Raw genomic sequence first — 27151 nt, forward strand, 5'->3', positions numbered from 1 at the left:
TTAACATTTGCCCTATGTATTTAATTTGTTTTTCTTTTGCATGTGCTACTCTCAATTAATTCCATTTTCCCTAACACTGTACACATATCTGTCCTAGATTCTTGCCTGAAACTGAAGGATAATAACATTTGTCCGGCAAAACCAGTGCTCTTTTCTGAAGGGCTTTTTAATATACTGGTATTACCCATAATTGTAGGATCTGCCACAGGCCATCCTTGCTCTTTACTCTCCCTTATCCCTTTCCTTACTCTCTGTTTCCAAATGATCTTGTAGATTCTGTGAAAAGGTATGATTTGGAAATAGAGATGACAGTACGGAGTTAAAGATATCTATGTATGTTTATGATTGTTGGTTGGCCACCCAGATGTGAGGGAACATGAAAATGCACAATATATTTCATTCTGAACATTCATATTTTGCCCATCTTCCAGTACCACAGGCACAGCTGGATCCACTCAAGGAAGGAAAGGGAAAAGATGTAATTGAGGAAGAAAGGCAGGAGGCAGGAAGGGAAAGCAACGGGAGAAATAAGATAACAGAATGTGAGTACAGGAAATTAGAGAATGAGATAGCAAAAGCAGGGGCGAATGCTTTGATCTATATTGGCTTTCTTTTTTAAAAAAGAAAAACAAAACAGTGTAGTCATGTGTGTTTAAGAAACAAAGGTAGACGGTACCTCATGGAAAGAACATAGGTTGGAGGATTGGTAGGCCTGTGTTCTAGTCTCAGCTATGGGAGTGGCCTTCTGTGTGAGCTTAGGCAAGTCACTCAACCACTCTGGGCCCTAGTCTCCTCATCTGTAAAATGAGACTAAGATACCTGTTCTCTCTACGACTTAGATTCTGAGCCCTGTGTGAAAAGAGGATTTTGTTCAATCTGGTGATCTCATATCTACCCAGAACTTAGCCCGGTGTTTGGTATATTCTAAATGCTTAATAAAAAAGTGATCATTTTGATTCTCATCCAGAAATATCCAAGCAGCCTAACTCTTTGCCGTAAACAGGACACATCCTCAGTCTGTCACCTCCACCACAGTTGCCTCTGTGGCCGCTGGCAAATAGTTTTCATGTACCCCTGATAGCAGATAGGAAGGGAGAGGGTCTACTGAAATTATTCCTCTTCCTCAGCTTGACCTATACACTCTCTCCTCCAAGCTGATTTTTTCAGGTCTCTGAAGGAGCAGAATCCCACCAATTTATGACTCGCCTTAGAACCACTCCAATCTATCAATCAATCCGTGTTATTTATTGAACCCTGACTCCATATAGAGCACTGTATTAAATACTTGGATGAGTACAATTGAATTAGCAGACACAATCCCTGAGCATAATAAGCTTATAGTGTAGAGGGGGAGACAGACATCAATATGAATAAATAGTTTATAACATAATTTAAAGATGTGTACATAATAATAATTATTATTATAGTATTTGTTAAGCACTTACTATGTGCCTGGTACTGTTCTAAGTGCTGGGGTAGATACAAGCAAATCAGGTTGGACACAGTCCCTGTCCCATGTGGTACTCACAGTCTCAATCACCATTTTACAGATGAGATAACTGAGGCACAGAGAAGTGAAGTGAATTGCCCAAGATCACTCAACAGACAGAGCCACGATTAGAACCCATGACCTTCTGGCACCCAGGCCTGTTCTCTAACCACTATGCCACCCTGCTTCTCTAAGTGGTGTGGCATTGGGGGTGGGATGAAAACCAAATGCCTAAAGGTCACAGATCCAAGTAACCAGATGACCCAGAAGGGAGAGTGAGCAGGGAATGAGAGTTCAATCTGGGAAGACCTCTTGGAGGAGATGTGACTTTAATAATGCTTTGAAGATGGAGAGAGTAGTGGTCTGGCCTATATGGAGAGGGAGGGAGTTCCAGGCCAGGCGGACGATGTGGGAATGGGGTTGGCAGTGAGACTGATGAGACCGGAACAGAGTGTGTAACCTGGTGCTAGAGAAGCAGAGTGTGTGGGCTGGGCTGTAGTAGGTGATCAGTGAAGCCAGTTAGGATGGGGAGTGCTGATCAAGTGCTTTAAAGACATTGGTAAGGAGTCAAATCCAGAAGACTCATTCTGAGACAGTTTGTGCAATACACACCTGATCAGTCTCTCTCTATCTCACTCTCTCTCTCTCTCCAACCTCAGACCTAAAGAGAAATAATTGGATTTATATTGACTGTCATCAAATATGGGAGGGTATCACTATCAGCCCTGGTTGACAGCTACTAAAGACTTTTTTTTAGATTGCCCCAGATTACAATTCTTCCAGATAACATAAAAGTACTTTACCCCTTCCAGGCTGCAAATTGCTACACAGAATGAAGTATCTCTTAATCAGGCAAGAAAGAGATGTAATGTTTTGGAGTCCTAAATATGCCAGCTATTTACACGGTGGTAAAAACTGGAAGCTGCCCTTTATTCTTCATTCTTGTCCTCCTCTCTCAGTCCTCTGCAATGCCACTTTTCCCCTTGAAATGTCCCCCTCAGTCCTGCCCTCAGCAGTACAGGAGCAAGTTCACTCTGCTTTCCGTCTCCCCTCCAGCAAGGTTCTGCAGGGTTTTTCGGACCTTCACTCTGATTTCCTTTCTTTAGTCGCTCCAATTAGCAGCACTCGGCTAGGGGTGAGCTACTGAGCGTGGATCAGAAATAGTCTTTCTCTGCTTCATGCATGTGATTTCTCTTTCACTGTTACTCAGTTCCCACCCTTCCCAAACTTTGCAGGCAAAGTTTCATGAGCTCAGCTGAGAGTATCTGAAAAATGAGGGTGACAGAATTATCAGAGAATGTCATCGGCCACGCAGTTTGGAGCAGGGCAGAGGAGGATAGTCTGTAGGAAAGAAAGGGATGGTGGAAAAAGTAAGTTCCAAGAAGAAAGATTAAACTCCTAGTAGTCTATATTTTGTTATCTTTTCCCAATCCCTTCCCATCCTCTTGCTAAATCCAGCATCTATTATTTACAAGTTTCTTCAGGAATGTCCAGGAAATTACCCAGAAAATCACAGTACTCACAGTGAATAGTCATTTAGTTCATTATTCACTAAATATTTTTCCGAGTAAGCGAATCTGTTTGAGCGGGACTCCAATTGTGTCAAATCCACTAGTACAGAACTGAGAGCATTGGCCGGTGATGGGAAAGTTTAAGAATGCACATCCGGCTTGCTCTCGAAACAGCTGTGGAAAAAAGGACTTGATTTTGCTTTGTGTCGTGCACTCAGTCTCAGAGACCTGGAAGACGGCTGAAGGCCAGGGGCAGGGGAAGTCAGGTCTTTTATGGACATTTTTCACCCTTGACTGGGTTGCTGAGAGAGACCGAGATGTGGAAGGGATGATGAACTGCCTGAGCGAAGATAAGGGAAAAAAAGATGAATTGAGAAAGTTTGTGTTTTGAAGCAGGACCTAACTTTTGGTGCAGATGGTCAGTTGCCTTAATCTTTCAAAAAGTAATTTAGATCAAATTCAGTTTGCTTTGTAAATATTGCTTTCCTAATGGGCCATTAAAAGCAAGAACATCAGGGCTGTTGCCAGTGTTTTTCATTCGCATATTATTATGCAATTTAGATTAAATGGACTGATGATAGAAGTAAACCTGATAAATCGACTAATTGGAACTCAACTACTGAACCTGCTAAGTGGTGCTATGGATTTGAATTTCCCATCTTTCTTCTGATGGGGATTCTAATGATTAATAAAGTGGACCCAAAGCATAACATCCAGAGGGATAGAAGACTCCCTGCATTGTTGACATTCAACAAATCCATCTCTGAATGTTCAAGAGTGAACAGAATTCTGAATATCATAATTAAACAATCAATTGTATTCACTGAACATTTATTGTGTGTAGAACACCGCATTAAGCACTTGGGATAATTCAATAAAATAGAGTTGGTAAACATGCCCCCTGCCCTCAAGGAGTTTACCATTTCAACTTGGTCTAGTAGATATAGCAAGGCCTCGGAGTCAGAAGGACCTGGGCTCTAATCCTGGCCCCACCACTTGTCTGCTGTGTGACCTTGGGCAAGTCTCTTCACTTCTCTGTGCCCCAGTTACCTCAGCTGTAAAACAGGGATTAAGACTGTGAGCCCAATGTGAGACAGGCACTGAGTCCAACAAAATTACCTTGTCACTGTCCTAGCATTTAATACAGTGCCTGGCACATAGTAAGTGCTTAACAAATACCACAGTTATCATTATTATTATCCCATGTCCTAAATAATACCTGAAACCAAGGAATTCAGATTAAAACATCTACAAGGAAAGATTAAAATGCTGAAAGGAGTAGGCATTTGCCCTCACTTGCATGGATAGGCGCTCACCAACGATAGCATTCATTTATTCAATCATGTTTACTGAGTGCTTACTGAGCACAGATCCCCCCTTTCAGGATCGCACCTGGAGAGTTTGCAGTACTCTACCAGTCTCGGCTGCAGGAGGGAGAGGCTAGCAGAGGCCTACCATTCCATTCCTAGCTTGGCCAGTGGCTAGAAAGTGGAAGGCAATCTGCTACAAGTCAAAACTCTCCTGCCCTGGGCAGCAGTGGCTCGGGAGAGAGCTGAGAGTGGAGACTCAAGTTTACTGTGCGGAAGGAGACGGTGGTAAACCACTTCTGTATTTTTACCGAAAAAGCTCTTTGGATGCACTACCAGAATGATTGCAGATGGAAGTGGGGTGTTGGGGGAGAGATGTGTCCATGGAATCGCTATGGATTAGAGACGACTTGACGACATAAGACAAGACTGTGTGCAGAGCACTGAACTAAGTGCTTGGAAGAGTAAAATACACAATAAAAAATCACATTCCTTGCCCACAAGACGTTTTCAGGCTAGAGATCATACTTTGCTTTTATCGCATGAGTGGTATTTATTGAGTGCTTACTATGTTCAGATCTCTGTACTAGGCGCTTGGGAGAGTACAGTACAACAGAGTTGGCAGACACCTTCCCTGCACATGAGTTTACAATCCAGAGATGACCTTACAGCTGTTTTATGGAAATTTGAAGCCACTTTATTATCAGTAATATTTCTTTCTTCAAATTTCTACAGTGGTCTGAGCACTGCAAATATTATAAATAAAGTGGGATATTTTCTAAAGCTTATTAACATGAAAGAGTTAATTTACCTCACTAGGAAGAGCATTTTAATTTCAGACTGGCTCCCCATAGAATCAGACTTAACTATAATTACAGTTAGAAGAGAAAATTAAAACTGTAACTCTAGTAGATTCATAAATGCAATGTTCCAAAGTCCAAGCTATTTCTCTTCCTCTTTAGTGCTTATATTTGACAGGGTTCTCAGAACAACCAGCCAAAAATATCACTGTTCCAGGATTAACATAGGAAGAAATATCTAACCACAGAGTATTGCATTTAGATTGTAACATTAAATGATGTGACATGTACTATTAATCCTAACAAATTGAGCTATTGATTCTGCTTTAGTATATTTTTATTTTAATTATTTTTATGGGATTTTCTAGTTAAGTCATACCGCTTTAGTTCTATTTCAGAATACTGCTATTTGCTCCCCTCTATCAATACTTTTATAAGTTTTATAAATGTATAAAATTATATCTATGTCCTTTTTCTCCATTGAACTAATATATTCTTTATTGACAAGGAGCTTTGCTCAGCTTAAGTCGGAATGATAAATTGTATAAAATCAAATAAAAACACTACATAAATGCATATTCTTCCCAGAATAGTATGATGTTTAGCCTTCCTAGATGACTTTGTGGAGGTGAGCTGTCGGTGATGGCCTCACATCAAAAAGTAACCTCTTAGTAAAGTAACTTGAAACAGGCCAAAAGATGTTAGGTTTATTATAATCATCAATATATCAAGCTAGGGGACTGAAAGCTACCCATGCAGGCAAACAGGATCATGCTCAAATCAACCCAGAAAATGATAATTCCTTCTTAAAGTTTTCTAGGTGATTCCACCATTTCCCTCAGTAACCCATTGCTTTTTTTTTTTTGATGTTTTCAAGGTTAAAAAATCTATACATATACCCCTCATATTTATCCCAAATCCCTCAGAAGAGTGAGTTTAGGTTTATTTCTGCTTGTTCTTCATCAGTGAATTCAGAAAATAGCTGGTCCCTTTCCACTGAGCACATCTGTATACCCAGCCAAACAGCATTTATATATGTTGATTTATGTAATCCATTTATCATTTATTCATGTTTGTATATTCTTGCTATTTCCTGTTGCTTTTTTTCCTCCTCTCTCTTTATGTAGCCAGTTTTGACCTGCCTTTCTTCCCCATTAGATTGTGAGCTCTTACTTTTAAAGTGCTTAGTGCAGAGATTTGCACAAAGTGCCCAATAAGTACAGTCAATTGATTTTTAATATACTTTACATTTTTAAGTGCTGTTAAGTTGACCATTAGGCTTCAGTTTTCCAAAACTAAAATGAGAAAAACTACCAAGGAACCAAAAATTTGCTATGATCAGCTTTAGCCTGCATCATAAAAGACATCTATTTCTCTGTTCTTAGCCCAGCTGTTCACTGTAACCTAGCGAGTCAAGTAAAACCTGTAAATGCTGCTTCCCTATACCTGAGCACAGCCAAGCTCCTCTGTGACAATCATTCAGAGAAAGAACAAAGCACAGGGAATAAAATAGGAATAGATAATTCTCCATATCATTTTTGCAATGTGGTTATCAATACAATATATAAAGCAGATAGTATATAGAATTCAATGAATACAGAATTGTCACTAATGTATTTTTATTTACTAGTGAATGGCTGCGGTGAATTAATGTGGTGTTCTGGAGGCAGGGAACAGAAATGATAGAGTATCATCTATAAACTTCAGTGAGTAATGTGAGGCCCAAAAGACGGTTAATATTCCTACTAGGGAAGTCTTTATGACAGTATTAAATCAAAGCAACAAAGAAATCTTCAAGCAGACATTTTAATAAGGAATATCTTTGTGTAAAGTTCCTTTGTATAACATCTACACGGTCTAGAACATATTGAGATATTGATTAGCTCTCTAGGACGTATCACCCTCAGTGTAGCCTAATGGAAAGAGCACAGGCCAGGAGTCTAGACTATAAGCTTGTACCAGTGCTTAGAACAGTTCTGGGAACATAATAAGCGCTTAACAAATACCATGCTACCAATGTGACTACCAACTCTTTTGTATTGTGCTCTCCCAAACGCTTAGTACAGTGCTCTGTACAACGTAAGCTTTTAACAACTATCTCTGATAGTGATGATGATGATAATGATGAGACAGGAGACCTGGTTTCCAAATTCCAGTTCTGCACTTGCCTAATGTGTGACCTTTAATAGGTCGCTTTTCTTCTCCGGACCTCAGTTCCTTCACCTGTAAAATGTGGATTAACTATTCCCCTCATATAAAATCATGAGCTTTTATGTGGGACAGGGACTAAATCCAATCTGTATGCATTATGCCTCTGCTTCAGCCTTCATCTTTACTCTGGTGTGAGGCACATAGTAAGCACTTAAATGTCATGGGTTCGAATCCCGGCTCTGCCACTTGTCAGCTGTGTGATTGTGGGCAAGTCACTTAACTTCTCTGTGCCTCAGTTCCCTCATCTGCAAAATTGAGTGTGAGCCTCATGTGGGACAACCTGATTACCCTGTATCTACCCCAGCACTTAGAACAGTGCTCTGCATATAGTAAGCGCTTAACAAATACCAACAAATACCAACATTATTAAATACCACATTTATTATTATAATCTTCCTCATCATCAAGTGTTTATGGTGAAGCCAAACAATGTGGTAAACACAAAATAGTCAAAACAGAGAGAGTCCCTGCTCTGCATAAGGCTCACAATTTACTGTTAGGGAGAGTGGGTATTTTATCCCAGTTGTACAGATGAGGAAATGCATTTCTAAATAATCTATTAATGAAAAATCATTATAGATGTTCTATATTATAATAACTGAGGGTTTTGTTGAATTATTATGATTGATACATACATACATATATATGTATATATGAAATTGTGGAAATATACTGTTAGATATACTATAAATATTGTTGTTGATACCGTGGAATAACACATTATTTAATTGGAATAACTAAAAATAGTTTTGAACCCAAAAGAGTAGCCCCTTCTATTTTATCTTAAATGACTGGATATTTCTCCCATTTCCTTCTCTAGCACAATCAGCATTGTTCTTTAGGTATGGATTAAAGAAAATAATATAGAAATTGTTTAAAGGGGAATTTAATTTTTATTAAAAGTTCTGAGCAACTATGAGAGATATTCATCCTGGAGCACTAATGAATCATTTAGAATGGTTCCCTGCATCATAGACAACACTAATTTTGTGTTCTCTAGGATTCATATTTTTGGCCTTTTATAATCATTTGAATTTAGGGGAAACTGATTTTTAAAAGTTTAAGATTACCTTCTGCTGTTGACTTATTTGAAATGCTTTAATGGAGATGTTTTTGGTGGTTCTTCACAACCAGCCCTTCTCTCTCTCTCTTTCACTGCAATTTCACATTTCGTCCTTCCTTCAAGACATTTCTACCTGGATGTCTTGCCGACACCTCAAACTCTACATGTTCAAAACAGAACTCCTTATCGTCCTAACATAACCCTGTCCTCCCCATGATTTTTTCATCACTGTAGACAGCATCACCAGAATTCTCGTCACATAAATCCATAATATTGGCTTTATCCTTGACTCATGTCTCTGATTCAAGCACAGAGGAGCAGCATGAGGTAGCAGATAGAACACTGGCCTGGCAGTCAGAAGGTCTTAGGATCTAATACCGGCTCTGCCTTTTGACAACTGTGTGGCCTGGGGCAAGTCATTTCACTGCTCTGTGCCTCAGTTACCACATCTGTAAAATGGGGATTAAGACTATAAGTTCTATGTGGGATAGGGACTGTGTCCACCTCAGATATTAGTATAGTGCCTGGCTCATGGAAAGCACTTAACAAATACCATAATTACTATCATTAAAATCTGCCCTTTGCTCTCAATCCAAATGGTTATCATGTTAATCCAAGCATTTATCCTATCTCTCTTGGATTACTATATCAGCCTCCTTACTAAATTCTCTTCTTGTCTGCTGCCTGGATCATTTTCTACAATGATCTTTCTACAATCCAGGTTTCCTCATTCATGAAGAACCTTTAGTGGTTGCCATCCACCTTTGCATCGAACAGAAACACCTTAGCATCATATTTAAAGGACTCAATCACCTTGCTCCCTTATATCTCACCTTACTGCTCTCTTACAACAACCCAACCCACACACTTCGCTCCTCTAAGGCCAACCTACTCACTCTACCTTTTTCTCATCTAGCTCGCTGTTGGCTTCTCACCCAGATCCTCCCTCTTCATATCTGACAATTATTCTTTCCGCGTTCAAAGGCTTATCAAAGGCACATTTCCTCCTTCCCTAACTAAGCCCTCATTTCCTCTTTACCTCTCCGTTTCCTACTTTAAGGAATCCCATGTGTTTGTGTCATGACCCAGTGCCCCGGTCTACACCATCATCCCTGGAAAAGTACTTTTCAGGATTCCTACCTGGCCTGGCCTCCTTAGAGAATCCCTAGATGGTTCTTCGGTCCAAATCCATCTCCCCAGAATCCATTCCCTGAATTCAGAGATGACTAGGTTGTCAATGTCCTAATCCCTAAAGCCATGTTCTTTCCACTGGACCAACAGCAGAGCTAAATACATATTGGATATTCTATAAAGTTCTCTATCTCTGAGGAGTAGAGCATGTAATGATAATAACAATAATTATGGCATTTGTTGAGTGCTTACTCTGTGCCAGGCACTGTACAAAGCACTGGATGTATACAAGCAAGTCAGGTTGGACACAGTCCCTGTCCCAAGTGAGGCTCACACGTGGGGCTCACAGTCTCAAGCCCTATTTTACAGATGAGGTAACTGAGGTTCAGAGAAGTAAAGTGATTTGCCCACGGACACACCGCAGACAAGTGGCAGAGCTGGAATTAAAGCCCATGACCTCCTGACTCCAGGCCCCTTCTCTATCCACTTTATCATACAGCTTTCCTGTGTGGAGGGTAGGAAAGTTTCAGTCCATTCCCTAGGTGGAAATATCCTACGTGCTGTCTTTCCTGCTTGGGCTGGAACAGAAATTTTGATGATGATGCTAACTCTGAGGTTCCTTGGTAACTTAAACTAAATAAATCGCTCCTACTTTACAGATACCTTTTCTCCTTCTCTTGAGGGAAGAAGGAATGCAAAAATCAGTTTTCAATGTCATTTTAAAGCCTCTCAGGTCCTGGTTCTTATTTGTCTATGTGGCATATTATGACATGGTCAATCTTATTTTTAATGATAATAATAATTATTATAATGAGTGCTATTTGTTAGTAGTTTTCTGTGTGCCAAGTACTGTATTAAGCAGTGGTAAAGGTCAGAGAGAGCCCCTACCCCTTATTGGCTCACAGTCTAAGTGAGGTAGGAGAACAGGTATTTATTCCCTGTTTAACAGAAAAGGAAACTGAGGTACAGAAAACATTTGTGGTGTTTACTGTATTGGTTGTATTTGTTGTATTTCCAACACTGAACCACATGCTCAGGTAGATACAAGATGATTAGGTTGAACAAGGTCTCTGTAGGAGGGGAGCAAACATTTAATCCCATTTTACAGATGAGAAAACTAGGGCACGAGCAGTTAAGTGACTTGCCCAAGATCATTTGACAAATAAGTGATGAAGCTTGGATTAGACCCCAGGTCTTCTGACTCCCAGGCTCACATTCATTCCACTAGGCCACATTGCTTCAATAAGCATCTCTATCACATACTTTTCAGAAACCCAAGTGTGGTAAAGTTAGGCAAAGGAGTTCATTACCATTGTTATTAATATTGTATTTGATATTTGTCAACTCTTCAAAATATTCAGATCTACTGACTCTGTCCTGGTCAGAGGATTCATATTCCAAGTCAAGGTAGCCAATGGACTCTACTTTACATAGTGTTTTGTTTTGTTTTAGAGGTCATGAGTTCGACTCCTGATCTGCCACTTGTCAGCTGTGTGACTGTGGGCAAGTCACTTAACTTCTCTGTGCCTCAGTAACCTCATCTGTAAAATGGGGATTAACTGTGAGCCTCATGTGGGACAACCTGATTACCCTGTATCTACCCCAGTGCTTAGAACAGTGCTCTGCACATAGTAAGTGCTTAACAAATACCAACATTATTATTATTTAGTAGAAAGAGACCATTAGGGGCATTTTGCATCTATGGAATAGGTAAATGCTGCATACTGGAAGCAGCGGCATGGCCTAGTGTCAAGAGCATGGGCTTGAGAGTCAGAGGACATGGTTTCTAATCTTGGATCTGCTACTTGTCTGTTGTGTGACTTTGGGCAAGTCTTTTCACTTCTCTGGGCCTCACTTACCTCACCTATAAAATGGTGATTAAGACTGTGAGCCGCAAGTGGGACAAAGACTGTGTCCAGTCTGATTACCTTGTATTTACACGAGCGCTTAGAACAGTGCATGGTACCTCCTAAGCCCTTAACAAGTACCGTAATGATGATTACTATTATTACTACTTATGAGGAGAAGTGAGGTAAACATTAGTTTCAATAGCATTACTGAGGCCTGGTTACGTATTCTCCCTCATTTTTCAACTGAGAAAATTTTGCAGAAAACCAGCTACTTTATCAAAGGACATAAAGAGAGCAGGTTTCCAATCTATCTCTCAGTCACCCTTTTCCACATACTATGGATAGGTGAGCTTTGAGAGGGGAGAGAAAGGGAACATGACAGAAGCCCAGCGGAAAGCTGCCCAGACACGATGCTTAAAGAATCATCTTTCTAGCCAAAAGCTGAGTCCTTCTTAAATACGCTAGAAACCTAGAGGCTTTAGTTGGACCCAGGGGTTTCAAAGCCTTTGTGGCCTCTTTCTCTCTCACCATGGTATAAGCAATGAATCTACACACCTCCCATTAATGTAAATCCAGAAAACATCAGTGCTGGAATAATAACAACATCTAGCCGTGAGCTTTTTATTTTCCAAATGCTTTACAAGCATTAAGTAATTCTAACAACACTCTTGAGATCTAATTAAATATTATCCTTATTTTACAGTTGGGAAAGCAGGCTAACTAGCTTGCCCAAAGCCATAGAAAAGTCACTGTTATGCTTGGACTCTAGCCTGATTCTTCTCAATTAGTTGGATTTTTCAATGTTATCTCTCCTAAAAAAGTAGATCATTTTATTTAGCAGCTGAGATCACTGCTTACTATACTTATAGTTGAGATGACACCTCCATTTTAAACCTCTATTTTCAGTCTAACAACGTTGCCTGAAAGCCTCAGAGCCTATATATTTCCATGCTCAATTTCAGCTCGCGATGAAACTAGAAAGTTTCATTCAAATCTGTTTGTCCATATTTGAATTTTCCAAATGTGAAAAGAATTATCCACTTAACTGATGAGAAATTCCTCTATGCCAGAAAACTCAGAACTCAAAATTCAAAACGTGACATTCGAACTGGGGAAGAAATAGTTTGTGAGAAATGTCAATGTCGTTTAAAGAGCTGTCCTTGGGGGTTTTGAGAATTACACTGCTGGTGGTGAGAGACTATCTCTACATGTGACTGCAGTTCATGCAGAACTGACATTTCCTTTCACTTTGTATATACTTAAAGATAGTCCTTTTCAACACTGGCATGTTTGTCCTTTGGAGCGCTTCCTGCCCTTTTCTCCTTCTCAGAAGCCTGACGGAGAGGCCTGTTTCATTTTTCACTGCTAGTCAGCAAAAGTGATAAGGTTTATGCTGATGTCTCCCTTTATGCTGATGTCTCCTTCATCCCAGGAAAACAGCCCTCTCTAAAGTAACCACTGACATTCTTCTCAGCAAATCTGATGTCCTCTTCTCCATCTTAATCCTCCTCTGGATGATGATGATGAAGAATGAGAACTCAGTTGGAAAAGCTGTTAATAAGTAAAGAAAATGAAACATCCTAAAGACCTAATGAAGGCCAACTTCACATGATGATTAGAGGGGATCGAGTAAAGTATCGGAGGAGGAGAGAAAGTGGAGACAGCGGGTTGTAAAAGACTCACTCCAGAAGTTTGGAGAGGAATGGTAGGGGGGAGATAACTGCAGCTGCTTAGCAATTCTGCTATCATCCCATCCCTTCTCATGCTTCCTGAGCAAAGTTAACAGTGTGGCCACATGGAAAGAGCATGAGCCTGGGAGTCAGGGGACCTGGGTTCTAATCCCTGCTCTGCTATTTGCCTTCTGTGTGACATTGGGCCTGGCACTGAACTTCTCTGGGCTTCTGTTTCCTCCTGTATAGAATGAAAATGACTCCCATTTTAATCCCATTTTACAGATCCTGCCTCCTATTTAGATAGTGAGACCCTGTGGGGCAGATAAAATGTCTGGCCTCATTATCTTCTATGTACAGCACTTGACTTGTAGTATGTGCTTAACGAATACCACTATTATTACTACTTTTATTGGGCATGGTAGGAGAAGCGTTGTTTCCATCTGAATGAAAATTCTTTATGTGCACTGTTTCTGTTATTCTATACTTCTTAAGCACTTTGGGTAGTGCGCCGCGATGAGTGGGTCTTAATAAATGGAGTAGCATTTGTTTACTGCATGAGGAGAAGACTACTAACTGTGCACCGCCTTTTGATAATAATAATGTTGGTATTTGTTTAGAGCTTAACTATATGCAGAGCACTGTTCTAAGCGTTGGGGTAGATACAGGGTTATCAGGTTGTCCCAAGTGAGGCTCACAGTCTTAATCACCATTTTACAGATGAGGTAACTGAGGCACAGAGAAGTTAAGTGACTTGCCCACAGTCACACAGCAGACAAGTGGCAGAGCCGGGATTTGAACCCATGACCTCTGACTCCCAAGCCTGGGCTCTTTCCACTGAGCCACGCTGCTACATGCATCATTTAGATGGCACTGGGGGAGGTGCTCCAGATGTTAGATGATGAAGTCCGGGAAACTAGGTCTCACTTTCTTCTGGAAAGTCGAATACTTCAGTTCCCTCTAATCTTCAATTTGCTCTGGAGCTTAATTTCTCATTAGTCTTTTTTGTTGTTGTTTAATGGTATTTGTTAAGCACTTATTATGTGCCAGGCACTGTACTTAGTTCTGGGGTAGATCAAGCTTATCAGGTTGGACACAGTCCCTGGCTCACATGAGGCTCACAGTCTTCATCCACATTTTTCATTTTTTTAAATGGTATTTGTTAAGGGTTTATTATGTGCCAGGCACTGTACTAAGTGCTGGGGTGGATACCAGTTAATCACTTCCTGTTTCACATGGGACTCTCAGTCTTAATCTCCATTTTACAGATAAGGTAACTGAGGTACAGAGCGGTGAAGCAATTTACCTAAGGTCACACAGCAGACAAGTGGTGGAGCCGGGATTAGAACCCAGCTCCTTTTAACTTCCAGGCCCATACTCTAACCACTAGGTAACAGTGCTTCTCCATGCTATTACCACATTATATCCGTCATTCTTCCACAGGTCATCCTGACCTTCCCAATTTGGTTATCCTTGTATTGAATCATTTTTGGTACCAGCATTCGATATGACATTCAATTTTGTGCGATCACTACAGATCCTCGGCTCTAGGGAAAGGTTTCTCTAGGTCCATCTTGGTACATAAGCCCAATCTTGTACAGTGTAATTATCAATTCGAATTGCTATGCTGATTCTTGTGAGTGGTTAATCGCCATCAGCGTGTCCTCTTGTATGCCTGAAATCCAGTCAGCAGTGTATAGCAGCTCCCGAGTGATTGAATTTCAATAATGCTCTTAGTCAGTTGAATTGGACATGTTTCCTGGAGCTGGGGAATCAAATTGAATGCTAATTCTAAATTCCTTGTTTTCCCCTCGATTGGCTGGTTAGCCTCAGTTGACAAAGGACTTGGCCTAATATATTTTACTTCACTGATCAGTTGGGCCAAATGTCCAATACATGGTGCATCTCAATTCCATCCCCTAACCTGTCCTCTGGTGACCTAGAAAGTAACCCCACTCACAATAGTGCCTGAGACCCTCTTTCTTGCTACAATTTGAGGATTGTGTGGGTCAAGAGAGGGGAGAGGGAATGGGTTGAGAATAATAATAATGATAGTAATAATAATAATAAATTGTGGTAGACATTAAACACAAAATAAAACCAAGCAGCGTGGCTCAGTGGAAAGAGCCCGGGCTTGTGCTTTATCGACTAGGCCACACTACTTCACAGCCTGTGCAGGAACTTCTAGTCCCTCATTAGGGCAATATTGGTTTATTTAAAAGAGAACATAATTAGAAAGCACAGGTATTCCCCAGCTGACTTGGCGCTCTCTTGATACTAACCCTAAGTATTTCAAACCTTTTCTTCCCAAAGTGCAGATTTTTCACCCACTATATTAAAAAGTAACATATATTTCTTGCACCAATCCATCACTGGTATTTAATGAGATCTTACTGTGTGCTGAGCACTGTACTAAGCATTTGAGAAAGGACAATACAATAGAGTGGATACACATGATCACTGCCCACTAGAGGCTTCCAATCTAGAGGGGGAGATGGACATTAAAATAAATTCAAATGGGGGACGTTGCAGAGTATGAAGATATGGGTGTAAGTATTGTGGAACTAAATTGAAGACGACACGGTTCTGGCTTCCTGAAAACTACCATATGATATAGAGAAAACATGCATTTCATGAAGTGCAGAAACATAGTCTAAAGCAGTAATTTTCTATTTAAATATGCTGGAGCTGCAATTGCAATCAGTTCAACCTTCACAACATCGCTAAATCCACCCTTTCCACTCCATCCAAACTGCTACCAAGTTAATCTGAGCACTTATTCTGTCCCACCTTTATTACTGCATTAGCCTCCTTGCTGACCTCCCTGCTTCCTGTCTCTACCCACCCCAGTCCATCCTTCATTCTACTGCCCCCATTATTTTTCTACAGAAATGTTCAGGCCTTGTTTCCCCACTCCTCAGGAACCTCCGGTGGTTATCCATCCACCTCCACAGTAAAGAGAAACCCCTTACCATTGGCTTTAAAGCACTCAATCACCTTGCCCCCTTCTACCTCACCTTGTATCTACCCCAGTGCTTAGAACAGTGCTTGGCACATAGTAAGCTCTTAATAAATTCCCATTATTATCATTTATTATTATCCAGCCCACACACTTGGCTCCTCTAATGCCAACCTATCTCGTATATCTCTATCTTGTATATCTCGCCATTGACCTCTCACCCATGTCCTGCCTCTGGCCCGGAATGCCTTCCCTTTGGTTATCTGGCATACAATTACTCTCCCCACCTTTTAAAGCCTTAATGAAGTCACATTTCCACCATGAAGCCTTCCCTGACTAAGCCCTTATTTCCTCTTCTCCCACTCTTTTCCGCATCATGGTGACTTGCTCCTTTTATTCACTGCTCCCCTGCTCCAGCCCCGCAGTACCTAACCATAATTTATTTATTTGTATTCATGCCCTCCTGCCCCCCGCTTGACTGTAAGCTCATTGTGGGCAGGGAATGTGTCTGTTATATTGTTGTGTTTTACTCTCCCAAGTGCTTAGTATAGTGCTCTGCACATAGTAAGATCTCAATAAATGTGATTGATTGATAGACTGTAACTATAGTATTATGATGGAGTATCTTGGAGAACCGTGAACAATTGAGGAAAACCCTTAAGCAGACGTGGCCTAGGATTAACCATGCACTTAGTACAGTGCTCTGCACACTGTAACTGCTCAATAAATATGGTTGACTAACTGACTAGTTTAGGAAGTCCCATGACCTGGGAAGCACCAGTGGAATCCTATTTTGTACAGCCCCAGCAGTGACTGTGTCTTTAGGTGACATCTTTCTCCTAGGCCCTACAGTCCCACCTGGGAACACGGAATGTTCCGCCTCACTATTATGTGTTGTTTTGAGTGAATATTCATCTTTTACTCCTCACATTTCCAATTTGCTACATCTTCCCTTTGAAAAACATAAACACAAAATCTCCTCCTGATTAAACACATGCAGTTGCGAGGTACAGAAATAATGTTCCCATTTTTTGTTTTCTCATATTTCTTACTACGTGCCAAGCACTGTACTAAGCACTGGGGTAGATACAAGATAAATAGGTAGGACCCAGTTGCTGCCACCTGGGACTCCCAGTTTTAATAGTCATTTTGCAGATAAGGATATTGAGGCACAGAGAAGTTAAGTGACTTGTCCAAGGTCACACCGAGCAGAGCATTAGAACCCAAGTCCTTCTGAGTCAGAAGGACTCCCACGCCCATGCTCTATCCACTAGGCCATGCTGCTTCCTCTCACTTTGCCTCACTTCAATCCCAAATTCCAGTTTCCCGATTAAGTTCATCTGGTGTTGAGCTTCAAAGTGACCACTACCTAGTACGAAATTGGCCACTTGTAAAGAAATAGATGATATGCAGTTTTATTTTATCTTAGTGTTCTGAGTGTATATAAAATGATTGCCTGGCCAGCCAGGTAGAAAAATGAATTTTAGGATTTGGATTTACTTGAATGAGAGATGCATTTAAATGGAGGAAGTTGGTATACATTAGTTCCAAACTTGTATGCAGAGAAGTTCCTAATTGTCACTTCATGCACTTCCTTTTGCCTCTGTAACCATTTTACATAAAATGTGACTGGCTATGAATATAGCAATGAAATAAGCATTAGATTTCTAAGCCCATTGCTACAGCAACTATCAGTTATTTGGTGGTATTTACTGAGCACATATTGTGGACAGAGCATGATAGTGCTTGGGAGTAGATATTGCAGTAGGTAGACAAAATCTCTGCCCACAAGGAGCCGACAGTCTTGTGGGGGAGGTAGATAATGAAATAAACTATGGATAGAGGAAGCAACAGAATATAATGATATGTACATAAGTGCCCAGAAGGTTGGGGTGGGATGAATATTAAAGTGCTAGGAGGTATAAACACAAGTTCCAAAGTGACATAGAAGGGAGATAAGGATGGAGATATGAGATGCTAGTCATAGAAGGCTTCCAGGAGCAACAGGACTTAATAACTGTTTATATGGGTTGAAAGATAGTTGAGTTGAGGGTAACACTAAGATGATTGACTCGTAAGACAGGAAGGGGGATAGTATTGCCAGAAGATGTTTGGACGTATTAGGTTTAAGGTGTCGGCAGAACATCCGAGTAGAGATGTAGTGAAGGCAGGAAGAAATGTGATATTTGAGCAGGAGAGAGATCTCGACTGGATTTGAGAGTCATCTGTGTAGAGATGGCACTTGAAGCTGTGGGAGCAAATGAATTCTCCAGGAATAGAAATGAAGCTTGAACAACTCCCACAGTTAGGGGATGAGAGGCAGAGGAAGAGTTGATAAAAAAGACTGAGGAGTAGCAACTAAAGTGGTAGGAGGAAAAACAGAAGAGAGTAGAGTTTCCAAGGGCTGGGAGACCCATTGTTGAAAACAGCCAAGTGATGTGGGCAGATTAAGATGGAGTAGAGGCCTTGGGATTTGGCAAGAAGGAGGTCATTGATGACCTTGGTGAGGGCAGTAGAAGAGGGTGGAAACCAAATTGCAGAGAGTTGAGGAGCAAATTAGAAGTGAGGAAGTGGAGGCGGGACATGTGAACAAAAACTCCTATAATTAGAGAAGAATGGTCAGAGGGAGATTCATTCAATAGCATTTATTGAGCTCTTACTATGTGCAGAGCACTTGGGGTGATAACAGAGAAGCACTGGGGTAAACAGAGAGATTTTTTTATGTCCTTCTAAATTGAACTTCAGCTTAGGCTCTTCTTTTCTGCCCTGATGATCCATGCCATAATGCAGGAAATCTCATTTTTACAGATTCTGTTCTCCAATCCTCACTTTCCTTTTTCTGATCAATAAACATAGAGCAACTGAAAAGTCCTTATTCCAAGGGGATCCACAGTCTCTAAGGAAGAGCAAAGAGTTATTTTTCAATGGTATGTATTAATTCATTCACTCAATCATATTTATTGAGTGCTTACTGTATGCAGAGCACCGTACTAAGAGCTCGGAAAGTACAATTCAGCAACCCCTGCCCAAAACGGGCTTGCGGTGTAGAAGGCGGAAGACAGACATCAAAACAAGTACACAGGCATCAGTAGCATCAATATAAATAAATAGTACTGTAGATATATGCGCATCGAAACAAGTAAACAGGCATTCATGTAAATAAATAGAATTGTAGATAGGTACATATATACACAAGTGCTGTGGGGTGGGGAAGGGGGATAGAGCAAAGTGAGAGAGTTTTATGGTGATGGGGAGGGGACGGGGAGCTGAGGAAAAGGGGGGCATAGTCTGGGAAGCCCTCTTGGAGGAGGTGAGCCTTCAGTAGGGCTTTGAAGGGAGGAAGTGTGATTGATCACTATGTTATTAAACACTTACTGTGTGCAGAATACTGTACTAAGCACTTGGTGGAGTTATTTTTATCCCCATTTTACAGAGGAGGAAACTGAAGCACAAAGAACTTTAAGTGCCTTTTCCCAAGTCACACAGCAGGTAAGTAGCTGTACCAAGACTAGAAACTGAGTCTCCTGACTCCGTCACCCATGGTCTTACCAGAATTCTTCCTCCTTTAATGGTCAAAACACAGTTGCAGCTATAAAGACAATGGAAGGTTCAGAAAGCCAGCCAGCCATCCTTAGACAACAGCAGTGCTTTCCCCCAACTCCCAGCCACGGTTGTTTTGAAGGAAATCAGACCCTTCCCCGGGAGACTAAATCTGCTTATCTTCAAAATTGCTGTCTGTTTCTGATTGCTTTGAAATATGAGTAATAAAATGTCACCTTTTCATGTTGGCTTCTGTCAAGATAGGCAGGTAACTTTTGCATTCTGAAAAATTAAACATATAACTGATGTGGCTTTAAAAAGGGAATCCCCTAATGAACTTGTTTAACAAGTCATTTCCAAGCTTAATAATATCATCACTTACTGCAGCTGCGACGCACTCATTTATGCCCATTGTCTCAGTAGGCAAAGATTTACATGTGGAACTTTCTTCACTGGAAAAAAGAATAAGCCTATTAACGCCACATTATCTTCCCCAAATATGCATAGAACGTTTAAATCACGCTGCAAATCGCAAAAGATTGTGTGAAAGTAAATAAGCTTTAATTCAAGGATGTATTTTTGTGATTCAATCTCCCTCAACCTTTCCCAAAGAACTGTGACATGCAGAAGACTGAAATTCTGAAATACTCCATGCTTGTAAAAGATATAGTATGTATGAATATAAATAAAGCATGTCTTAATGGAAGGAGCATGGGCTTGGGAGTCGGAGGGTGTGGGTTCTAATTCTGACTATGCCACTTGCCTGCTGTGTGACCTTGGGCAAGCAACTTAACTTTTCTATGTCTCTGTTACCTCATCTGTAAAATGAGGATTAAAACTGTGAGCCCCATGTGGGACAACCTAATTACCTTGTACCTACCCTGGTGCTTAGAACAGTGCTTGGCATATAGTAAGTGCTTAACAAATGCCATCATTATTACTATCATATAGTAAGCACTTAACAATACCAACATTATTATTATTAGTGTAAATATCATATAATAAACACTTAACAATACCATCATTATTATTAGTGTAAAAACATAAAAATGTAACCACTAATAACACTATCTATTTGCTAGGGAAAAGAGTAGTGACAGAGAAGCATTGTGGCCTAGTAGACGGAGTGTGTGCCTGGGAGTCAGAAGAGAAATTCTAATCCCTGTTTTGTCCCTTGCCTGCTGTGTGACCTTGGACAAGTCACTTAACTTCTCTGTTCCTCAATTACCCCATCTATAAATGTGAGCCCTATTTGGAGCAAAGGACTGTGTCCAATTTAGTTAGCTTAAATCTACCCCAGTACTTAGTTCAGTGCCTGGTACATAGTAAGCACTTAAATGTCATTAAAAAAGATTCATAATCGTGTTTAATGAGTTTGGAAATTCAAGTATGGCCATCCGGACAGACTTGAGATCCAATTGTAATTGGAAATTACAGATGTAATTGTAAATGGCTACATTTTGTAATAAACAGGCATTTGCCTCCATCTTAATGTCTATTCATTTCTATTTTATGGTATTTGTTAAATGCTTACTATGTGTCAAATTCTGTTCTAAGTGCTGAAAGTGGTGCAAGTTTACTAAGCTGGACACAGTCCCTGTTCCTCATGGGGCTCAGTCTTGTGTCTGGGGCCAGGTCCCTTGTAGCTGCCAACACTACCAGCATTTTTTTCCTTGCCACTTCCTTTAGAATGTACTGCTTAACTAGAGCTATCCAAAATGAAAATTATGAAGTGGTGGGTCGGAGTTACCAGCCTAGACAGAGAGTGCAGAATAGGGCTAAAAACTGCAGTGTTGGGGACAAAAGTAACTTTCTGTGCAACTCTCAGTGGGCACAGAAGTTGGCACGTATGGGTGTGTGTGAGTATATGTTTATCTCATTTTTATTTGCAAAGAGACTATCTGACACTATTCCTACCATGTATCTGAGTGATTTAGAGACCAGTTGTCATATCTTTGCTGTGAGAATAATAACAGTGATGTTTGTTCAGTGTTTACTACATATTAAGCACTGTGCTAAGTGCTGGGGTAGATGCAAGATAATCTGGTCCCCCATAGGGTTTACAGTCTAAGTAAGAAGGAGAACAGGGATTGTCTCCCCTTTTGCAGATGAAGGAACTGAGGAACAGAGAAATTAAGTGACTTGCCCAAGGCCACACAACAGACACATGGTGGAGCTGGCATTAGAATCCAGGTCTTCTGAATCCTGAGCCCATGCTCTTTCCACTAGTCTGTGCTGCTGCTGCGAATTTATGAGAATTGTCCTCGTACTTACTTCTGTAGGCTAATAGGCAAGGTATTTGTTAAGCACTTAATATATTTCAAACACTGTTTTAAGCACTGGGATAGATACAAGATAATCACTTTGGACACGTCCATGTTCCACATGGGCCTCACAGTCTGAATCCTCATTTTACAAATGAGGTAAGACACAGAGAAGTTGAGTGACTTGCTCAAAGTCACACACCAGACAAGTGGCAGAGCCAGAATTTAGAGCCCAGGAACTGGGACTCCCATTCCCATGCTCTTTACACTAGCTCATGCTGTTTCTCCTTACAGGAAGCAATTTATTGGACTGAATCTGAAAATGTCTTCTTTGAGCTTCCTGTTAGACCTTAGGGTAATGAGAAGCAGCATGGCCTATGGAAAGACCGTGGGCTTGGGAGTCAGTGGGCCTGGGTTCTAATCCCAACTGTGCCACTTTGCTGTGTAACTATGGGTAAGACACTGTTGTGTGCCTCAGCTTCCTCATCTGCAAAATGGACATTAAAACTGTGAGCCCTATGTGGGTCATGGACTGTGTCCAACCTATCTTGCTACCCCAGTATTTAATATAGTGCCTGACATATAGTAACGAAAACTATAAAGAAATGAATTTAAATATATAAATGAATTTAAATATATGAATTTAAATATAAAGAAATGATATCTTCGACATCATAACACTCCAGGTATATCACTAAGACACAGCAATGAAGACTTCTATAGTTAGAGCCAGAGCCATGTTTTCACTTGTTAAGGAGTTCTCTACACTTTTTTGGTCCTTATCTTTGGGGAAAAATTACACCTATTGTGGTCAGGAACAGAAGACTTGGTCTTGGAAGAATGCCATATATACAGTAATAGCATGAAAAATCATCAAGACATTTATGATCTAATGAAAGTATATCTCTTCCAGGTGCCATTCCCTAAGTCCTCAGGTACCCTATTGCCTTCTCTTCAGAGCAGGCAAGGCAAAGCTGGGATTAGACTCCAAGTCTTCTGATGCTCAAGCCCCTATTCTTCCCACTAAGCCACGGTATCTTTCAAGAGAGGGGATGACAAACAACAGCTGTGATATGGAGAGCTGAAATAGAGCACTTGAAAGAGAAGGGGACAAAGGAAAAGTTTTAAGGCTGCAGTAAAGCACAATCTCAGACAATGGCAGGCAGCTGGAAGTTGGGAGACAGCTGAGACAGATAGAGCAGCACGGCCCACTGCAATTAAGAAAAGAGCAGCTTTAGGGAGAATCTTCCAAACTATCTTGAGTCCAAAGATATAAGCAAAAACACTACCAGGTGCCGCAGGCAAGAAGCATAGCAAAGGACATTGGGTGGGTTGTTTTTTGGTTTTTTTAGGGGGGTGGGGAAGAGAATAGCTGGCAGTAAATTACCCAAGCAGTGCTGAGGGGTGAGCTTAAATGGTATGTCTGAAAAGGGAAGGCAAGGACAAAGGAAATACTTTAATGGTGCAGTAGAAGTGAAAGCTCAATCAACGTGATATTTCAACTAAGTGTTGGGAGAATATCACAGAAGACCGAAAGCCTAACATTATGCAGTCAGAAAAGAAGTGATTTTCAAACAGAATCATCAGGATGATCAAGAGACAAGACACAAAATTGAAAACAGTGCCAGGTCCTACAAAAGACACACATAACTGCCCTAGAGGGTGTGTTTTTTTGGGATGGTGCATTTTCACTGAACTATGGGTCCTGCCTCAGTCTTGTCTTCTACATCTGTGTCCATGAGTCAGATTTACCATAAATAATCACTCAAAAGGTAATGATATACCTTTCATGTTGTTGTTATACATTGAAATATCTGTTGACTGATCAAGCTGAGATTTTGGGGGTAGTGTCTGTGTAAATGATGGGACTGGATTTAAAACTTTGATTGCATTTACTTGTAAGTTATATTTGAACTATAATTTGATAGCTTGAACAAGGATGACAAAAGGAACTATTTAGTATTCAGAGAAGCATTGCTTCCAACAAGGTAGTATAGTCATGAGACAGCAACAACCCAATTTAGTAAGGTAGGATGATTATAATATGGGCATTTTTATACACTTACTATGTGCCAAGCACTGATACAAGATAATGAGGTCAGACACATTCCTTGGCCCACTCAAGTTTCTGATCTTAATTAGGAGGGAGATGAGGTAGTAAATATCCATTTTCTGCTTGAGGAAACTGAGACATAGAGAATTTAAGTGATTGCTCAACTTTATACCACAGGTAAGTGGCAGAGACAGCATTAGAACTCAGGTACTGTGGCTGAGATCTGTTGTCTTTATGTTAGGCAATGTTGCTTCTCCTCACTGATATAGGAAAGGGTTTTTTTTATGTTGTTAAGTACTTAGTATGTGCCAGGTACTTTACTAAGTACTGGGGTAGATATAAAGTATTCAGGTTGGATATAGTCCATGTCCCAGGTGGAACTCACAACCTTAATCTCCATTTTACAGATGAGATAATTTAGGCACAGAGAAGTTAAGGGGCTTGCCCAAGGTCACCCAGGAGAAGAGTGGTGGAGGTGACATTAGAACTCGGGTCCTTCTGACTCCCAGGCTTGTGCTCTACCCAGTAGGCTATGCTGCTTCCTTTGAGCAGGGACTTTGGGAAGGTCATGAAACCAAAAGATTCCAGAACCAAAACTCCAGGGATTGAAAATAGCAAGTCCTCTAATGAGGCAAAGGATCTTTAAATGTGCACTATGGGAAGAAGTTGTCAGTTGTCTGTCTGTCATTTTAGCATGCCTGTTGTAGATTCTCACAGTTGGGAGTAGCTTTTCAAGCCTCAAAGACTCAAGTCACAAAGCTCAGAGGATATATGTCTTCAATTAGCTTCACTGGTAAATCAGTTTTCTTGGTGGTTGAGCTCTGAAGAGTGGATTAAGGAGATCACTAAAGGGTTGCTGCCATCTCTTTGGGGTTTCTTTCATGCTAAGGATAATTAATAATTGTCAAGTAAATTAATTGGCAAGTCAAATCATGTTTTAATATAGTTGGAAAAAGGAGGCTGTATAATGAATCATCAAATATAAGGACTGTGTCCAACCTAATTAACTTACATCTACCCCAGCACTTAGAACAGTGTTTGATACATAGTAAGTGCTCATCAAATACTATTTAAAAAACCCTAAAAATCAAATCTAAATAATCAAATTATTTAATCATCCAAACTAAGACAAATGAAGCAATTTGTTGTTCACTGTGACTTTTTTTTTTAATAATGAAGAGATTTTAGTTGGGTTGATTTAAGGAATCCTCAGGGATTTCAATTTTTCTGCACAAATTGACTTTTGTTTCCATTTTCATCGTTTATCATCAGCCCAAAACTTCTGCCTTAAAATACAGGGAATGGTGATCCAAATACAAATAGTATGTATTCAGAAAGTATTAAAATATCTTCTAGTTTTGTAGTGGGGATAACTTTCACAAAGATGAATGAAAATCATTTGTTTTAAAATTAACATTATTTGAAGTCTTTATTGTAAGTTATTGGGTGTGTATTTCCTGATGAAAATCTATAATCAATTGAAATGTGGAGTAATTAGCAAATATAATATTTTTAAAATTCAACCAAGCGGGTGAGATTTTTGCTGCAGGCAGATGATTTAGTGCTCTCTGCGAAGGGTACTGCAAGGGATCATTGATTCTACTTACATATTTAATAGACAATTGCCTAAGAAACAGCTGCTGCTTGAAAAAGCTACCATCCCTCAGTTTTTACAAACATTCCCTGTGGCTCTCACAGATATAGGCCTAAAAAAAATCAGGCAGAAAGTGATTGGGCCTGTTGGATATTGATACTGACATTTTGAGAGAGAGAGAGGAATTGGAGGGAGAAGGAAGCCTTCTCCAAGCTCTCCTTTCCTCTTCTCCCTCTCCTGACTTGCCCTCTTTGTTCAACCCCCACCCCTCCCAGCCTCACAGCACTTATGTACATATCTGTAATTTACTTATTCATAATGATAATGATGACATTTAAGTGCCTACTATGTGCCAGGCACTGTACTCAGCACTGGGGTGGATACAAGCAAATCTGGTTGGACACATTCCCTTTTCCACGGGGGGCTCACAGTCTCATTTCCCAGTTTACACGAGGGAAATGAGGCACAGAAACGTGAAGTGACTTGCCCAATGTAACATAGACAGGTGGCAGAGCCAGGATTAGAACCCATGACCTTCGGACTTCCGGGCCTATGCTCTATTATAATAATACTGATGATAATAATGATGGCATTTGTTTAGTGCTTACTCTGTGCCAGTCACTATTCTAAGTCCTGGGTTGGGTACAAGCAAATCGGGTTGGACACAGTCCTTGTCCCATGTGGGGCTCACAGTCTCAAATCCCCATTTTATAGATGAGGTAACTGACGCACTGAAGTGAAGTGACTGGCCCAAGGTCACACAGCAGGCAAATGGTTAAATCGGAATTAGAACCCATGACCTTCTGACTCCCAGGACCGTGCTCTATCCACCATGCCATGCTGCTTCTTTAGTGCTTGCTGATTTATTAATGTCTGTCTTCCCCACCAGATGTGAGCTCGTTGTGGGCAGGGAATGTGTCTATTGGTTTAGTGTACTCTCCCAAATGCTTAGTACAGTGCTTCATACACAGTAAATGTTCAGTAAATACAACGAATGAATGAAAGGAAAGGGAGAGGTAGAGACCCATCTATAAATAATCATCTTCCAGAGGAAAAAACTGGCTTTAGAAATCATAAAAGATGAACAAAGAATGTACCAAACGACATCATAGTTCTAATAAGTTTGTTAGGGAGCAATATAAATGTGGAATTAGGATCTCCTAGACATGAGATTAATAGCCCTTCTAGGTGGATAATGAATTTTTTTTTCCTAAAGGGCTATACCAATAACTGGTGAGAAATGCAGTATCTTGTTATTAAAATTTACCAAAGATTATGATTATTTTAAATGCTATGTTCTTTTGTGCCTTGTCTTTTGGTCACTCTTTACCTTTAAAATGTTAAGGTCAGTAAAACATTGATATTTTTAAAAACCTTTTGAGTGCGTCTAATAACGGCTTTTTGCATACTTTAACATAGCATAGATTAAAGTAATGCAAACTTTAATTAAAAGATCAATTATGATCCTGATACTAAAATGTATTTCTTCATATGAAAGGATGATTAAAATATTTCTTAGTCTAACCTTTTTGAGCAAGTATAACAAACTGAGTCCTCAGTTTAGTAGGAATAGAATGATCAAATTGTGGTTACACATTTTCTTCATGGTTGTCCCATGACCCGAGTTATAAAAGATTTGAAATTTAAGCACAAAGACGTTTATTCCTCTGTAAAATAATATGGTAAATCACATAGCTCTAAAATTCATT

General features: G+C 40.3%; 1 protein-coding gene and 1 non-coding gene across 4 annotated transcripts in view; both read left to right on the top strand.

Annotated features, from left to right (window-relative positions):
- SYT1 (synaptotagmin 1) overlaps positions 1 to 27151 on the top strand; it is a 656933-nt gene that overhangs the window by 276499 nt on the left and 353283 nt on the right. The window lies entirely within an intron of this gene.
- On the top strand, positions 4375 to 4511 carry LOC114816837. The gene has a single exon (XR_003764643.1). It is a non-coding gene; the product is annotated as a small nucleolar RNA SNORA7 (small nucleolar RNA).

Source organism: Ornithorhynchus anatinus, chromosome 14 (genome assembly GCF_004115215.2).
Source record: "Ornithorhynchus anatinus isolate Pmale09 chromosome 14, mOrnAna1.pri.v4, whole genome shotgun sequence".
Taxonomy (NCBI): domain Eukaryota; kingdom Metazoa; phylum Chordata; class Mammalia; order Monotremata; family Ornithorhynchidae; genus Ornithorhynchus; species Ornithorhynchus anatinus.